This window comes from Trachypithecus francoisi, unplaced genomic scaffold, assembly GCF_009764315.1.
Source record: "Trachypithecus francoisi isolate TF-2019V2 unplaced genomic scaffold, Tfra_2.0 Lachesis_group15, whole genome shotgun sequence".
NCBI lineage: Eukaryota > Metazoa > Chordata > Mammalia > Primates > Cercopithecidae > Trachypithecus > Trachypithecus francoisi.
In genome coordinates, this window is record NW_022681460.1 from 60,049,360 (window position 1) to 60,068,434 (window position 19,075).

Consider the following 19,075-nt stretch of genomic DNA (forward strand, 5'->3'; position numbering starts at 1 on the left):
AATTGTTCAAATACCAAATAGCTTCAGTTTGTCAAAGTCACTTAATACTGTTTTAAAAACCAGCTCGAAATGCTTCGAGTCCCTGGAGAACCGTGACTTTTGAAAGCTTTCCTTTGCAATGGACTGAAGCAGGGATGGAGTGCGGACTGTTCAATATTCTTGCCGATTTACACAGAGAGCCTGTCCAGATGCTCAGGTCGAGGGGAGCGGGAGCTTCTGAAAAGGGAATTCATCCAGGGAACAAAAGCATCAACCTCTGCCCCTATTATGCTGCCTTGGGATTTTAAAAAGATTATACTCTTCCAACAGATGGGCCTTCGTGTGCACCTGGTCATTGGAAAAGCACCTCCAGCTAAGTGCTGACTGCATATGCACCCAGTGCTGAAGGAATGATCCTCTTTTAACTTCATTTGCTATTCTGTTTCTCCTCTCACCCTATCCACCGAAAAGAACCTCAGAAACTTCTATTTTTTTCCCCATTTAATTTCCCAAATCATTTGCTCATATGTGCACAAGAATGGTGAGGTTAGTCACAAATCCATACTGTTCCTTTGTGGGAGGTGGGGGCTTGACGGGGTGGGAAGTGGGAGCTAGATGGATGTTTGCCAATTGCAAGTTTAGTTACAAAAGAATAGAAGGAAAGGGATCTTTTCTCATTGCCATATCAAATTTGGTACAGGTGCCAAGCAAGATCTAAGTTTCTACATAGGCTCACATGTCTGTGTTTCTTTGGAGCTGTTTTATTTCTTACTGCAATATGATGGAATACATAAAACAATATTCCAACACTACCGGGCAGAGAATCAAACAAATAAAGATCCTATTGAAAAGCCTATAATTGCCACTATATTACCTATAGCCTTCTCTAGTTTTCTACTTACTACTTGTAAAAGAAAATATAATTATAATCAATTTAATAGAAAATCTGCTGTAAGGAGAAACTCAAGAAAGCTTAGGTATAATCCTCAGGAATTGATTTTAATCGGTGTTATAGAATGCATATTCAAAAAGGCCTTGGCATTCAAAAATCTCTTGGCCTTTCAATAAATAAAGAGAGTGGTTATTCAAATATAGAAAACAACAGTGAAAGCCTTCAACTATGAATGTATCTCTACATCTCTATACATACAAACTGCTCAGTTACTAGGCACAGACAGACCACAAAAGATGCACTAAGCTACACAGCAAAATAAATGACTAACAACCAAAATTAGTTTCAATTTTTATTATGAATGTCCAAAGTGACAGCATACTGTGAAAATGCTAGGTTCTCATTGATTAAATTTCAAGAGACCACAGACTACAGCATTCCAAGCACTTTAATTTTTGACAGAGCCAAAAACAAAGAAAAGAATGATAAAAATGTTCTTTTGGGTGTAAACAGTATTCATATTTGAGTTTTTATATTTTTTTCTTCCCTGCAGGTATTGTGAACACTGATAATTTCCAAAACACAAATCCTGGTCCGGATACTTGCAGCAAACTTTTATAATCTCTGCCCGAATAAGAAGCTAATAAGAAATGTACTTATAAAGTATGTTTATGATACCATGTGATATGTTTGTTCATCCTCATTTCCTTATCTATCCTGCAAGGCTTCTTGTCTACCACCTGGGTACCTGCTGTTGGTAATTACAGGACAGGGAGGCTGAAGTCAAACACTTGGAAGTCTGTACTGAATCCTGGATTTTCTGAAAGCTGCATTTACTTTTTTTTTTAATGAAAGCTTAAGATTTTCAGTGTTTGAGAATGTTCAAGGAGATACCTAATGACAATGGATTAAAGCCACCAATCAAGAACTACACAGTCTACACAGATTGTGTTCAAGAAAAAAAGCCTTGGTTTACTAAAGCTATGGTTCTAGTAATCTGTAGGTCCAACACAATATGACTTTTTCTCTCCCCGCCTGAAGGGTTTCCTTGCCATCTGTCCTTCCCATCACTGGTACTGGATGATGCTACAGATGGAGTCTGTTGCCACTGATATTGCAATCAAATCTGGTCCTGTGGAAGTGGGTATCTCTTACAGATGCAATACTGTTCATCTGAGTGGATCCCCAAAAAGAACAATTATGAACTAGAAACTCATAGAGTTTGTGTTTAAAATTTATAAAATTAAACCTGCTCCAACAGGTAATACAGGGAGGCATGCTTGCAACCTCTGGATTCAATCAGAAACAATGCCTGACAGCACAGAGCCTTCTCAATAGGTAACGGTGGGTTCCTTTTAACGCTTCCTTAAACAAGATCCGATGTGATGCACATTAGAACTTTGAAGCACGTCTGTCTCATTTATTTCTACAAGGCCTGGGACACAGGAAGCTGCCAGGACTTCATTCATCATCATCTTGCCTGTTGACAAAAGGAACAATAACTGGTCATCACTGGTCCATGGAATAACTTTTCCTAGTTTTTTCCAAGATCATTCCTAAAGAAAAGATGGTGTCAATACAACAGCAAATGTTTCAATGTTTGATGAATTTCTGTGCTCTAAAATGCCATGCCTTCTTCTAACAGAGCAGGAAGAACCACGTCATGCAGTGTTCATTGCTCTCCAAATGCTGGGATGGTTCAGGAGACAGCCCTGTCCTGGAAGTCAGCTGACCCAGGCTCCACACATGAATCTGCCAATAACTAACACAGTCACCTAAACTTGTTGGGCCTTGGTTCCTTCCCATGTAGATGAAAAGGCTTCAGTGGAGCATGTCTAAAAAGAAGGCCATCCAGTGCTACCTTTTAACAGGATCGTGTGGTCCTGCCTTCTTAGCTCCTTACAGAGCATCACCAGGTACGACCATCTCAAGTTGTGGCTTACAAAATACCTACACCTGGGTGCCCGTGGTCCTTGTTCAGCTTGGAACTGAGAACCAAGTGAATTTCCAGAGAAATTTCAAAATATCTATTAGCATCTTGAAGTCCATTAAAATCTTAAATGTGTGATGGATACAAAATTCTGAAAATACACATCCCCATGTTTTCACATCTTTTGCTGTCTTAAGGTCAAAAAAGTGTCTTTTTTTGGTCCCTGTTGGCTTTCTTAAATTAAGAAATAATCATATAAAAGTTGAAAAATACATTCATAAGCATAACGACATAGAAGCATTCTGTAGGAGCCTACTATCTAGTTATATAATTCAACTAGTTGGACTAGTTTAAGTAACTATGCCAAGTAACTTTACCAAGACACATGTCTGGTAGCAGAGATGGGACCTAAACATAGTCTCACCCTAAAATGAATGCTTTTTTTTTGAGATGGAGCCTTGCTCTGTCACCCAGGCCGGAGTGCAGGGGCACAATCTCAGCTCACTGCAACCTCCGCCTCCTGGGTTGAAGCGATTCTCTTGACTCAGCCCCGTGAGTAGCCGGGACTACAGGCACGCGCCACCATGCCCGTCTAGTTTTTTTGTATTTTTAATAGAAACGGGGTTTCACCATTTTGGCCAGGCTGATCTCGAACTCCTGACCTCAGGTGATCCACCCACCTTGGCCTTCCAAACTTCTGGGATTACGGGTGTAAGCCATTGCGCCCAGCATCATATATTTTAAGGCATCCTGTTGTCATGTGTGACAAGAAAGGTGGCTGAAATATTTTTCATCTTTCTACCGTGCTTTTGGCATAGAGGGAAATGTGTGAACGATCCACACAAAACTGGTGCCAAAACATCATCTATTACTTGGATTATTCTAAGTGTTTTGAGAATGAGTTTATTCTTCAAACTTAAAAGCTGACTTAAACAAGCTGACTTAAAAGCTACCTAGGAAAGAAAAAGGCAGTGAAGATAAACTCGGTCATTTGACTCTCAATAGCAACAAGACTAAAGTTACACAGTCATTTTCTTAAATCTGGATAAGAGTTGCCAGGTTGTAACCGGATCGGGCAGTTGTCCACAGCAAATTGGTATTCATGTGGTAAAGGCACAGAGACCACAATGGTGAACAAAAAGAAAATGATACAAATTCACTCAAATTATGGAGTGGGGACCTATAAAATGACGTGTAAACACAGGCACATACACTAACACAGATTAAATGTGTGTTTCTTTGTTGCCAAGTAAGAGAAATAAATGTTTCTGTTTCAACAAATGAACTTAAAATGTAAGTAAAATTTATTATGGGATTCTGGCAAGTATTTTTATGACCATGGCTTTCTGGGATGATTTTGTTGCTGTTGTTGTTGGTTTTGAGACAGGATCTCACTTTGACGCCCAGGCTGGAGTGCAGTAGTGCGATCTCGGCTCACTGCAACTTCGGCCCCCTGGGTTCAAGTGATTTTTCTGCCTCAGCCTCCTGAGTAGCTGGGATTACAGGCGCGCACCACCATGCCTGGCTACTTTTTGTAGTTTTAGTAGAGATGGGGTTTCACCATGTTGGCCAGGCTAGTCTTAAACTCCTGACCTCAAGTGATCTGCCCGTCTCGGCCTCCCAAAGTGCTGGGATTACAGGTGTGAGACACCACACCAGGCCTCTGGGATGATTTAGTATGTATTGTAAGTGCCTGATGGCATCGCTACAAGTACGCGTGAAATGATTCCTCGCTGAAGACGGTGGGTATTGAAAAGTAGAAATGCAAGCAACAGTACAGAGGCATGGAAATGATGGGCTTGACAGTGTCTCTTGGAGAGTGCTTTAGTTTGCAAAGGCTTCTCATGTTTGTGCTCTGGTCCTTACAACAAGGGAGCCAGCTTCCGCTTGGGGAGGCAGCTGAGATGAGTGAGCTCAGGCGACCTGCCCAAGGTCGGTGCTCACTGTTTTCTTTTTTTTAAAAAAATAAAACAAAACAAAACAACACACACACTGTCTCTTGCTCCCAACACTGAATATTGATGAATTTATATTTCCTATGTTCTTCATCTCTTCTGCATAGTGTTATTACTACTATTGGCACTCATATATTAAGGGCTTTATAAAGAATTCTTGCAAAATGGATATAACAGAACATAACGACTGGATCTTGTGTGATATGTGATTAATGTCTCTGCATAATCAGGACTTGCAAAATAGATATAACTATCTCCACAAAGAAAGAAACTGAGCATCAGAGATGTGCTTTGCCCAGTGTCTCATGGCAAACAGCAGAGCTAGAATTCTGAGCCTATCAGCTTTCGATCCCCAGTTCCTGCTTTCTCCATTGTGCATGGTGTTTTGGCGTATGCTGAGCCACTAAGCAGACACCCACTATATATGCTCTGCAGCTCCATTTTTAGGTGTCAAACCCAGCATGAGCTGCTGCATTCAAAGCCTACTCAAGTGGCTCATGCCTATAATCCCAGCACTTTGGGAAGCCGAAACAGAAGGACTGCTTGAGGCCAGGAGTTCAAGACCAACCTGGCAACATAGCGGGAGCCTATCTCTACAAATAAATAAGTAAATAAAGCCTAGTCTCTCACACACACTCATTTACCTACTCCAGAGATCTGTGAAGTATCTGGATCAGAGATCCATGCTGAGGGGACATGACAAACAGGTGGGCTTACTTCAAACTCCATACACAGCTATAGTTCTTGTGAAGAAGTGCATTCTCACAGAGTCAGGGATCACCTTTTGTAAACAGTTACCAGTGTGCACTGAGCTCCCATAATACTAGCTCTAATTTCATAGTAAATAAACAGTAGGAGGGCCAAATCCCTACTTTTCAAAGGGAATATGGTGCAAAGGATAAAACGTCTTTGAAATAAATTTGAGAAGTGGTAGTGTAGAGGCAGAATACCTGGAGGAAAATGAAACATTTTAGAACCAGTTTTCTGCAGCACAAATTGCCATAAACGATGCATTTGCTATAACTGTCCTTGGTTTCTAAATGCATAGTACAGTGATTCTTTCATAAAATGGATGACAATGAAGGCAAATGGAAATGAAGGTGCTGCTCAAACAGATGTCACTGGCTGGGAGTCCCCTGCTGTCAGGTAACTTACATCGCTTGTTTAATCCAGCCAAACAGACCTGAAAAGTATTAGGTTGGTGCAAGTGTAATTGCGGTTTTTGCCATTTAAAGTAATGGCGGCTGGGCACTGTGGCTTACGCCTGTAATCTCAGCACTTTGGGAGGCTGAAGTGGACAGATCATGAGGTAAGGAGTTTGAGACCAGCCTGGCCAACATGGTGAAACGCCGCCTCTACTAAAAATACAAAAATTAGCTGGGTGTGGTGGCACATGCCTGTAATCCCACTACTCGGGAGGCTGAGGCAGAAGAATCGCTTGAACCCAGGAGGCAGAGGTTGCAGTGAGCCGAAATGGTGCCACTATGCTCCAGCCTGGGCGATAGAGCAAGACTCTGTCTCAAAAAAAAAAGTGGGGGAGTAATGGCAAAACCGCGATTACTTTTGCACCAACCTAGATGTATTCATTAAACTCACACTGCAAATGAAAAAACTGAGGTTCAAAGGGGTTAAATAACTTAGCCAAGATGACACACCTAGAAAGTGACAGAGACTGGATTTCAAGCTAAGTACACCTGACCCCAAAATTATATGCCTTTTCTTTCAAAGGCTGCTTCCCCTACATACCTCAACAACCAGACATCTGGGCAGTCACCCTACACTGCAGCCCACGAGACTGTTTCTTTTTTTTGAGATGGAGTCTCACTCTGTCACCCAGGCAGGAGTGCAGCAGCGTGATCTCACCTCACTGCAACCTCCACCTCCTGGGTTTGAGTGATTCTTGTGCCTCAGCCTCCCAAGTAGCTGGGATTACAGATGTGCACCACCACGCCCAGCTAATTTTTGTATTTTTAGAAGACATGAGGTTTCACCATGTTGGCCAGGCTGGTCTTGAACTCCTGACCTCAGGTGATCTGCTCACCTTGGCCCCCCAGAGTGCTGGTATTACAGGCGTGAGCCCCATGCCCAGTTGAGACTGTGTCTTGATGAGGGCCCAGCAGTGCTCAGCATTGCAGGGAGGCCCAGCTGCTTCGAAAACAGTGACATCCCCTCTCACCTACAGAAATCCAACTAAGGGATGGTGACCAGGCTTCCAGGTCAATTTTATGAGGTCACAGAAGAGGGACAGAGGGAAAGGACCTGGCAGAGTGGCTCCTCAGAGAAACAACCACAAGGGGCCAACTGCATGAAGAAAGAGACATTGAGTTACCTTCAGTTTTTATTTTTTAGAGTCAGGGTCTTGCTCTGTCACTCAGGATGCAGCGGAGTGGTACAATCACAGCTCACTGCACCCTGGAACTCCTGGGCTCAAGTGATCCTCCCACCCCAGCCTCTTGAGTAGCTGGGACTATAATAGTGCACCACCACACACTGCTAATTTTTTTTTTTTTGGGAGACAGAGTCTTTTGTCACCCAGGCTGGAGTGCAGTGGCACAATCTCGGCTCACTACAACCTCTGCCTCCCAGGTTCAAGCGATTCTCCTGCCTCAGCCTCCCAAGTAGCTGCAATTACAGGTGCATGCCACCATGCCTGGGTAATTTTTGTATTGTTAGTAGAGACGGGGTTTCACCATGTTGGCCAGGCAGGTGTGGAACTCCTGACCTCAGGTGATCCGCTGGCCTCAGCCTCCCAAAGTGCTGGGATTACAGGTGTGAGCCACTGAGCCCAGCCAACTTCAGTTACAATGTAGAGGCTCCTGTGATCTAGTTATCATTTGCCCCTCTTAGCTGATTTCCAAATGACCTATTAGCAGGGTGTAAACTGCGTACAGCCTGAAGAATCATCTATAAATTATAGCTGAGAAAGAGAAGGCTAGGAGGACAATATGGAGATACCATCTATAGAGAGGCTCTGACCCTTTTAAAATTAATCTCCAATTTCCCCCGGTGAAGCTCTTATGAGAGCTGCCAGTAATCAGCAAAGCTGGCAACTGGCATCCTGACGTCCTCCTCTCCCTTTGTGCTCCACAAAAGATGAAGGCATGTGATTAAGACGCCAGGAGACAGAATTTCAACATGAGCGATTTGTCCCAGCACTAGTGACACGGGATTAATAACCAGTGGGCTAAAAACAAGATGGAGCAGTACCAAGGAAACTCGGTTTGAATGAGGGCCTCTCCCAACCACGTTCAGCTCCAAGCCTCAGCCAGCCTGCCCTGCCATGTGGAAGGGAAGGTGCCAGAGTTGCTCATGGATGCCAGAACCCAAGCTGCCTCATCCAGCTGATCCATTTGGTCAGCCCAGATGGGAGCAGAACGGCTGGCACCGAGCTGAAAGTATCAGTGTGTGCAGACACGTTTGAACATAATTTGCTAAATGTTTTATTGTTCTGTAGTTAAAAATCTACTTAAAATGTGTGGAGCTATGTTCCATTAGATTAGAACAATATGAAGTCATGTCTTTTCAAGTATCCAGTGTTAAGAATAATTACAATAACATCACGGCAATCATTTCCTATTAGGGAAGTTTATTCCTGTGATGGGGGATACCCAGGGCTCCTCTGTTAACTGAGATCGTGTTTCCTGCATCCTATCCACAAGTGCATCACTCGCATGATCCTTGAGAGTCCCCAAAGAAGCAACTTAAGTCTACCACCATGGAAAGAGGGATTCTATGAGCCCTAAATCAGGAATTAGGAATTGCCAGGCACAAGGCTCTCATTTTAACACCAGAAAACAAGCTCAGAGGTTCTACACTTGCCCAGGAACATACGATTGAGAATCCAAGTGATGCTCTGACTCTCGGTCCTACAATGCCCCTTGTTCATTTTATTCAAATATCTCAGATATTATATCCTGAAAAATTACGTCATTTGGTGCGAATAATCCAAATATTATGTGAACTTTGGGACCATGATGGATTGAGCCATTTCCATAAGTGTTTTCTGTTTTTGTTTTTAGACACTTATGGCAGCAAGTTGTGAGCTGCTGAGAGGGAGGCACGAGGTCCCAGAGCATAGGGTCTCAGGGCATGGCAGAACCCCTTAAGCAGGCCCATGGGGAGGCAGGTGAGCACACAGGGGAGAAGCATGCACTGGGGATCTGAATCAGATGCACTGGGTTTGCATCTTTGGTTTTGTTCTTTATTAGGCGTGCACTCCTTGGGCAAGTTCCTTAGCTACTCTGACTTTCCTTAGTTGTCAAGTGGAGATTAACACCGCCCCTGAGGCTAACTGTGGGGACTGAGTGAGAGGCTGGAAGGGTACCTGTTCTTCCTTCTGCCAGCCGCATTCTCAGGCAGCCCTGGGGACCAAGGGGACGGCAGAGATGTCTATTGACACCTGCAGTTACAGGAGCAAGGCCGGGGTTTCCCATTTCCTCCGCCTGGGATGCTCTGCCCTTTCTGCTCAACTTGAGGGGGCTCAGTCAGCCACACCTCTCTACCTAAGGCTGCCTCCTCTGCAAGGCCTTCCCAGTAGGTAAGGCTGCCCAGTCACCAGCCTCCCTTGGCCATGTCTCCGGGAGAGCCCTGTTCACATCCTCATCTTCCCCCTCCTTTCCTTGACTGGGAGCTCCTCTGTTATTGATTTAAAAGGTGATGAAAGAGACCACCACCTTCTCATAGGTCCGGTGGCAGTGAGCATGCTGACCACACATTCTCCACCTCACTAGACAGTAGGGAATCAGGATATGCCCTTTCTCCACCCTGCTCCCCAGCCCCAGAAACTAAATGGGCCGCCTCTTTCCCCCTCCACCTCCCAACACTCTCCCCTCCATCTCTGGGCCATTCCTACTTGGATCAGAGAATCACCACAAATAACTAGGAATCAAGACACCTGTGTTCAAAAAGAAAGTCAATGCTCATGCTCCTGTTGAGGTACAAGAAAAAAATCCAAGGAATTTCTGCTAACAGCTCACAGAGAACCACACCTGATTGTTTTTGACTATATATGACCTGACAATTCTGCACTTTGACACCCTGACACACTGGCCTTTATGGCGGAGGTTGGGAGATGGGACAAGAAGCTGCAAGAGAAAGAGGACAAACACAGGTTGTTCAAGGCACCAACCACTCTGTCACCTGATAGCAGACTGCCATGTTGATAGGCTAGGAAAGTAAGAATGCAGACTCCCCACAGCCAGGGCCAACATCTGAATTCATCTTGGTAAGATTTAGACTCCCGGACATGGGGCTTAACGGCCATTCAACATTCAATGAAATGGAATAATACTAAATAGCTATCCTGGAAGAGGAAAGTCTACCTGCTCAGCACATAATCATTTTAGGCCATGTGTATAAGCAGCTTCATGACACTGATTCCATGGGCAGTACAATCACCTCGACTGCTTGGAGGCCTTCAGACTGCAGGTTGATGCTGAGAGCTGATGCATTTTACATGAGAGCTGGCTTCAGATCCTTCTTCTTCTAGCTTAAAGGTAAAAAGGTGTCACTTTAAGTTTCCAAGAACAATACTGTAAGATTAACGTATGGCAGGTCACATGATGTGCTGCTCTCACTTTAAAATCTGGCATGTTCAAACTATTTTTTAAATTTAATTTAATTTAATTTGAGATACAGTCTCATTCTGTCACCCAGGCTGGAATGCAGTGGCACGATCTCAGCTCACTACAACCTCCCCCTCCTGGGTTCCAGCGATTCTCCTGCCTCAGCCTCCCGAGTAGCTGGGACTACAGGCACATAACCACCACGCCCAGCTAATTTTTGTATTTTAGTAGAGACAGTGTTTCACCATATTGACTAGGCTGGTCTCGAACTCCTGACCTCAGCTGATCCTCCTGCCTTGGCCTCCCGAAGTGCTGGGAATGAGTCAAAGTGGTGGCATGAGCCACCACACCCAGCCTCAACTATCATTTAGTAGGATGTATTCTTCCCCTTGAAGACTAGAGTGAAAACTATCAAGATTGTTTTTTAGTAGAATTGAACCCATCAGATGAAAATTTTTAATAATTTTAAATGTTAACTTTAAAAAACTTTCAATATTTCTTACAGGCGTGCCACCTTTATGCATAAAGTATGCTCTAAAAACTCAAGGCATTAATTACATCTTATTTTTAGTGTGCTGTAAGAAGTAAATATTCAAAGAAATCCTATTGTTAATCTTTTTGTAGGCAAAGAAACCTTTCAAAAAGTGAACAATCACCCATTTAAAAAAATCTTCAATTTTCATATATCCAGTTTGCTGAAATAAAATCAATCTGGTGTCCTCAGCTGTCTCCACAACTGAATTGGAGAGACTATATGGCTGCCCATTTGAGCAGATGCTTTTTTTTTTTTTTTTTTTTAAATAGCTGAAGAAACTCATTTGCAAACTGAATTAGTGGCAAAGAACTGACATGACGTAGTCAAGGAAATGACAAGTCACTCACTCTTCTGGGATGCCAGAAAATGAAGCCCAAGGGACAAGCGACCCCTGGAATACCTAGGACAGGAATACCTACCCACAGCCCTGGGTGGTGCAAGGTTAGGAGGGGACGAACGGCCAGAAAAAGTTCTTGCAGGGACCATGCCCAGCTGCCCTTGATGGGAGGACTCAGCTATACCTTCACTAGATCTTTGCTTGTATGCATATACTTATAGAAACCAGAGCTTCATGTCTGTAAAGTGGGCACAATGTAGCAAATACCATAATTAGGGTTATTTTTACACTTGAAACCACAGAGCAAGGACGACTCAGCTAAGGTTCCTACTATCTCTAACCTAAGACTATACTTGAACTGCTTGTCTCTCTCTCTGTTTTTTCTTTAGTGGAATTACAGTTTTTAGAAAGGCACAGTGTCGGCCGGGCGCAGTGGCTCACGCCTGTAATCCCAGCACTTTGGGAGGCAAAGGCGGGTGGATCACCTGAGGTCAGGAGTTCAAGACCAGCCTGACCAAACATCAAAACCCCATTTCTACTAAAAATACAAAATTAGCCGGGTGTGGTGGCACATGCCTGTAATTGCAGCTACTCAGGAGGCTGAGGCAGGAGAATAGCCTCAACAGAGGGAGGCGGAGGTTGCAGTGAGCCGAGATCATGCCATCCATTGCACTCCAGCCTGGGCAACAAGAGTGAAACTAATTCTGAAAAAAAAAAAAAAAAAAAAAAAAAGGAACAGTGTCTTATTTTAACGAGCTCACTGAGAACTAAAAACATGACCCAAATTAATGAACCACTAATAGATACTCTTTTTCTACAAACACAGCAGATTCACGAACAGTTTTCTTGGGCAGATCCAAAAGGATAGAACACAACAAGACATGATTTTTTTAAAAAAATGGGTGACTTTCCATAATCATATTCCTCAGAAGCCTCCGCTAGGATTTGGGGCAAGAAAATCGAGGCCCGGGAGCAGTGGCTCATGCCTGTCATCCCAACACTTTGGGAGGATGAGGTGGGCAGATTGCCTGAGGTCAAGAGTTCCAGACCAGCCTGGCCAACATGGTGAATTCTAGTCTCGACTAAAAATACAAAAAATTAGCTGGGCGTGGTGGCAGGCGCCTGTAATTCCAGCTACTCGGAAGGCTGAGGAAGGAGAATCGCTTGAATCCAGGAGGTGGAGGTTGCAGTGAGCCAAGACTGTATACCATTGCACTCCAGCCTGGACAACAAGAGCAAAAATCTGTCTTTAAAAAAAAAAAAAAAAAAAAAAAAAGAAAGAAAAGAAAATCTCTTCCTTTCCTTTGCAGTATTTGAGAGCTGAAGTATGCTGAATCAGCAACCCACAGAGAATTCCCTCACATGCTCAGAGGTGAACAGCGTGCAACATCTGCAAACACACCTCACACACAACACCCCCGACAAGGCACGTGCACTCCATCACTGTCCGGGCCTGTACCTCTTCACAGAAGACCCTGACATTTGTGAGGGACACATCTCAGATATTAGCAAATCCCCAAATTACAAATCACATCATAGTATGTAATCCCCCCTCTTAAAATAGGTATGCAATGATGAGTAAAAAAGGCTGTGGTGGCCGGGCACAGTGGCTCAGGCATGTAATCCCAGCATTCTGGGAGGCCGAGGCAGGCAGATCACTTGAGGTCAGGAGCTCGAGACCAGCTTGGCCAACATGGTGAAACCCCGTCTCTACTAAAAATACAAGTTAGTTGGGCATGGTGGTAGCACCTGTAATCCCAGCTACTCAGGAGGCTCAGGAAGGAGAGTCGCTTGAGCCCAGGAGGCAGAGGTTTCAGTGAGTTGAGATCGCGCCACTGCACTCCAACCTGGCAACAGAGCAAGACTTCATCTCAAAAAAAAAAAAAAAAAAAAAAAAAAAAAAAAAAAAAAAGGCTGCGTGGGGTATGGATGGCAGCAATCAATGAGGCTGATTCACCCACCTGAGTGACACATGGCCACCCACCTGCCTTGTAGTCAATGCTATTCACATTTTGTGCCTTAGTAAAATTATAGTATTACATTACGTGTTGGTTTGTAATAGCTGAAACCCTAAATGTTAGCACCAGGAATGCCAAGGTGCTCAGGCATTAGTTTGCAATTAGTTTCCTATTTTTCAAGCTGAGTCCAACATGTAAAACATGAGTGTCCAGCAGCTTGGATGGAAACTGAGTTGACCCAGTCCCTTAGGGGGCCCTATATATTCCTGTGTCACAGCCTCTGTGATACGGGTTGAAAGCCACTCATCTAATATATAACGTATAATTGTTTGGAAAGGCTAGTTCTGAAATGATTTTAAGCACTACCAATGAATCTGTTCAAATTAGGGACCACTACAGATGCAACATACTCCTGGATCCACACAAGAAAGCCCAGAGATTCCCTAGGATGACACTCTCTTCTTGTGAACTATGGGACATTTTCTTGATTGAAGTGTGCCCTTCATGACTGCTTGTTGCCTTTTGGAGCCAGATCCTTGTCAACATCAGGCACCACATTCTGGGAGACTGAAATGTTTCCCTGGGCATGAAATCGTAATGTGTATCGTAGGAGAGCTCAATCCACTTTACAAACAGTAAGTCAGGATTGATGACCGCCTCCATTCAGTGTCAGGTGTTGTAAAAATGTCAGAAACACAAGTTGGCTCTAAATAATCTTTTTTTCTCTTTCTTTCTCTCCCTTCATCATATATACAATGAGAAATGGGCCACAAAAAAATCTTAATAAGTACAGTTATTATTTGTATGTAAGTGCTAAACAAACTGTATAGTAAATGGACTCCTTTGTGTGCCAGTGGAAAGGCCGACTCTTTACCTGGCACTCCATCCACCACAAGGGACTGCAAAACTGGGTGACACTGGATTGCAAGGAAGGACAGGGTTTGGCCAGGCATGGTGGCTCATGCTTGTAATCTCAGCACTTTGGGAGGCTGAGGTGGGCAGATCACCCGAAGTCAGGAGTTCAAGACCAGCCTGGTCAATCTGACGAAACCCCGTCTCTACTAAAACTACAAAAAAATTAGCTGGGCATGGTAGTACAGCTACTCGGGAGGCTGAGGCAGGAGAATCGCTTGAATCTGGGAGGTGGAGGTTGCAGTGAGCTGACATCGTGCCCTTGCACTCCAGTCTGGGCAACAAAGTGAGACACCATCTCAAGGGAAAAAAAAAAAATTACAGGATTAGGTGTTCTTCCCTTAAGTGGCTTGGCTGGGAGACAGGAGAACTAACAAAATATTCCAACAGGTCCCAGGACAACTTCAGCACAGCCCTGACTGCAAACTGTTTGTAAGAAAGTATTACACAACCAGAAAATTATGGCCATTTTCTTTTTTGTGACGTTTCCTTAACAGAGAACTGCTCATCCCTCAATAAGGGGCTCCATCCTATTGCGGCTGTAGCTGTTTGTGGTCTTCTCATTGCAGGTCAAATGGGAGGAACCGTCTGCAAGGGCGTAAGATGAACTCAGCCCGGCAAAGGGCTTCTTTGCATCCATGACCCACAGCTGGATTTGAGCTGTCAGCAAAGCTCACGTGGGGAAATCATCTTGGAAGGGCCTGATGGCCAAAAGCTTTGTCAAAACTGTTGGCTGTCTTTCTCTTCAGAATTATGGTAAGCTAGAATTTTCTCCCCTTCTGTAGCTCACGCTTTGGAACACCTCCCAGGACGCTCAGTAGGTATCGCTCTGGAGAAGGTGGACATAGCAGGAGCTGGGCTTCGGCAGACACAATGCAGGGCAACAAGGGTACGCAAAGCGATGAGACAGCAAAGAGGAAGCCCACTGCTAGGAGTCACAGAATAAAACAAGGAAGGCCCAGGGGACAGGAAGTGGGCATTCGTGTGCCACAATTTCATGTGCATTATTTATCTATTTATTTATTGAGACAGAGTCTCACTCTATCACCAGTCGGGAGTGTAGTGGTGCACTCTCGGCTCACTGCAACCTCCACCTCCCGGGTTCAAGGGATTCTTCTGCCTCAGCCTCCCAAGTAGCTGGGACTACAGGAGCATGCCACCACACCCGACTAATTTTTGTATTTTTAGTAGAGATAGGGTTTCACTATGTTGGCCAGGCTGGTCTTGAACTCCTGACCTCGGGTGATCCACCTACCTTGGCCTCCCAAAGTGCTGTGATTATAGGCATGAGCCACTATGCCCGGAGTTATTTATTTTTTGAGACAGAGTCTCACTCTGTTACCGAGGCTGGAGCGCAGTGGCATGATCTTGGCTCATTGTAGCCTCCGCCTCCCAGGTTTAAGCGATTCTCCTGCCTCAGCTTCCCTAGCAGCTGGGATTACAGGCACGCACCACCACATCTGGCTAATTTTTGTATTTTTCTGTAGAGATGGGGTTTCACCATGTTGGCCAGGCTGGTCTCAAACTCCTGGCCTCAGGTGATCCACACACCTCAGCCTCCCAAAGTGCTGGGATTACAGGCATGAGACACTGCACCCAGCCTCGTCTGCATTATTCTTAACATCATGTGTAACCATGCTTCAGGAGTCTCAAAACTGTTGGCAATAGGTTCTTGAGTGGAACCAAGGGATTCATATAAATATTATGCCTACTCATTTATTTCTTATTTAAGAAAAGGAAATTAAACTCGAGGTATAATTTAGATGGGGCACTATGTTAGCGTTTGTCTTTAAAAAATTTATATCAAATCGTCAATTACATTTCAAAGTAATCATTTAAAGATTATCTCAGTGGATTTATTTTTGGTTTATTCTGTGACTCAGGCCTCTAATGTCTCTGGTATTTCTTAAACTGCCTAGGCAATTTTTTTTTTTTTTAGACAGAGTCTTGCTCTGTTGCCCAGGCTGCAGTGCATTGGCCGGATCTCAGCTCACTGCAAGCTCCGCCTCCCAGGTTTACGCCATTCTCCTGCCTCAGCCTCCCGAGTAGCTGGGACTACAGGCGCCCGCCATCTTGCCCGGCTAGTTTTTTGTATTTTTTTTAGTAGAGACAGGGTTTCACCGTGTAGGCCAGGATGGTCTCAATCTCCTGACCTCGTGATCCACCCGTCTCGGCCTCCCAAAGTGCTGGGATTACAGGCTTGAGCCACTGCGCCCGGCCCTGCCTAGGCATTTTTATAGCAAAGTAAAAATAAAAACGTGGTGGTGAATATTAACTCTGAAAAGATAGACTCATTTCTCATTTTGCACTTTCAAAAAAACTCTCACTACAACTATTTTTTTTTTCACTACAACTTTTTTTTTTTTTGGTAATCCAGGACATGTTCTCATCTGGTCACTACAACCACTTAAATGGCTCTGTCAGTGGAGTTAAATTTTGCTTTCACTTTGTTACATGTAAAAATGAGACTGTTAACCCACTCTTAATAACATACATGTTTCGGGTTGTTTTTCTCGTAATGAGGCGGGCTTTTACTGAGCCATCTCTATCTCTTTAGAAAAGTCTTCTTTGGGTCCAAGATATGTTTTCTCTCGCAAAGAAAGCAACACATCTCTTATGTAAAATAAAATCCACAATCCTCATTTTCTAGCACTAAAATCTAAGCCATCCACCCTCAACTTCTACATGCATCTGCAGGGTAATGCCAGACCATCTGAGAGGGGTGTCTCGAGTCATTTGCTAAGCTTGGTTGCAATGATAAAGTCTGAACCTGCAAATGATTCGTTTCAAATAATAAATCAGAAGGGCTCAAGGTTATTCTTGTAATAGTCATTCTTACTTATATTTAATGTTTCCTTGGGAGGGAGAAAAAGAGGTGGAGTTTAGGGGACAGTTGTATATACAAATCCAACTCTCCCCTAAAGAGTTCATGATATGAATTTCATGATATATATTTCAGTCCAAAAAAAGTTCTGAATGAACCTCGGCTCTAATCAGCGGTATTACCAGGGGCAAGGCTGACATTAGAGCTCAGATTTCTTTTAGGAAAACTGTAGAGAATGTTGAAAGGTCCTTGCATATGGCCAATGCATACCAGGAAACTAGGGGGTACGGTTGCCAAATGTAGCAAATTAAAAATATGAGAAGTAATTTTCAGCATACATGTATTCCAAATATTGCATGGGACATACTTATACTAAAAATTGTCTGTTTCGTATCTGCAATTTAAACTTAACTGGGCATCCTGCATATTATCTAGCACTCTACTAGGGAGTCAAGGGGCCAGATACCTCAAGGACACTGAACTAGCATAATATGTTGTGTTCATTTCTACAGCAAGATGGGGGTGCTCCAGAACTGAAGACGGTTTTCAGATGTTTATCCTTTCCTATTTACCCCTGACTCTAAAAATACACCTTTACATGTTCTCTCCTTTTTTTCACCAGGTAATAATTGTGAGCTTACGACACGCTTGCCTGGGACTGTCCTAGAAGCTGGAAACAAAAGGTGAATAAACCCCCACCTCTGACCTCTGGAGTGGACACACGGGTGGACAGAGTGATGCCAAGTGAGCAGAACCACGCTGTAAGAAAAAACTGATCGGGGAAAAGAAGGGATGGGGACGTGGGATGGGCCTGATTTGAGACAGGATGCTCTTTAGGGCTTTCTCTAAGACAGAGAGAAAATGTGCAAGTGCTTGAGGAGTGTGAAAAAGTGAGAGGAGAGGAGAGAGAAGGGAGGAGAAGAAGAGGAAGAAGGAGAAGTGGTGGCTGACCTGTGCAAAGTGAAACACTCTGGAGTCATCTAGTATCGAAAACTAAGGGCCTTCAGGCCAATGCCGTAACACATAAAATGAGCATCCTAGGCAACGGAGATGGCCGCCTCCATTTAGGAAAGAAAGCCTGGCCTTCTAGAGTGTAGTTTTGGAAAGTCAGTAGTTAACATTGCTTTCAAATTGTGTTAAGAAGGTAAACCTGTGACCTGGAAAAATATTCCCTGATTTCCTATAAGCATTCCCATTTTGGGTGGGAAGGAATGTGTGTACAATGACTAGTCCAACATGTCCCCATCAGAGTAATCAGCGGATCCCTGTCTATTCCTGAGAATATGTCAGAAACAAAGTTCCCATGGCTCTTGAATCCCTTCTCCTGTTCAAAAGGACAAGGACAAATACCTGACCTTAGGTTCTGGTCACAGCAGCACTGACCAGAACCAGGAAGGCTGCCATCATTTATCAGTTATAGTTAATGACACTGCACCTCTGGCTTGTACCAAAGTTCTAAGGGAGGACTTTGATATTTATAATAATTGGCTGGGCACAGTGGCTCATGCCTGTAATCCCAGCACTCTGGGAGGCTGAGGCGGGTGGATCACTCGAGGCCAGGAGCTCCAGACCAGCCTGGCCAACATGGTGAAACCCAGTCTCTACCAAAAATAAAAATAAAAAAATAAAAATAAAATAGCTAGGCACAGTGGTGGATGCCTGTAGTCCCAGCTACTCGGGAGGCTGAGGCACAAGAACTGTTTGTACCCGGGGGGCAGAGGTTGCTGTGAGCCAAGATCAAGCCACTGTACTCCAGCCTGGGTAACAGAGCAAGACTCTGTCACAAACAATCAATATTTACAACAATAAACAAATCCTTAAAAACTTAAAAAATATTAAAATGTCTATCCTTATCACCTAATCTGAAAAGAAAAAAAAATTAAAAGCTTTAAGGAAAAAATACAGTTCACTTTAACCTACAAAAACGTGCTCTGGGCCGGGTGTGGTGGCTCACGCCTGTAATCCCAGTACTTTGGGAGGCTGAGGCAGGCAGATCACAATGTCAGCAGATCAAGACCATTCTCAACATGGTGAAACTCCGTCTCTACTAAAATACTAAAAAATTAGTCAGGCATGGTGGTGAGCGCCTGTAGTCCCAGCTACTCAGGAGGTTAAGGCAGGGGAATCGCTTGAGCCCGGGAGAAGGAGGTTGCAGTAAGCTGAGATCGAGCCACTGCCAGCTTGGTGAC

At 44.0% G+C, this 19,075-nt stretch overlaps 1 protein-coding gene across 3 annotated transcripts in view; it reads right to left on the reverse strand.

Moving 5' to 3' along the window:
* Positions 1–19,075, reverse strand: part of SCAF8 (SR-related CTD associated factor 8) — a 229,674-nt gene that overhangs the window by 51,089 nt on the left and 159,510 nt on the right. For 2 of the 3 annotated variants that reach the window (XR_004442878.1, XM_033234978.1), the window contains one exon: positions 1,211–2,351. The exons of the other annotated variant lie outside the window; for it this stretch is intronic. The gene's annotated coding sequence lies outside the window, so the exon portion shown is untranslated. Of the gene's footprint in view, positions 1–1,210; positions 2,352–19,075 lie in introns of those variants that run through there. 3 annotated transcript variants of the gene reach the window in all.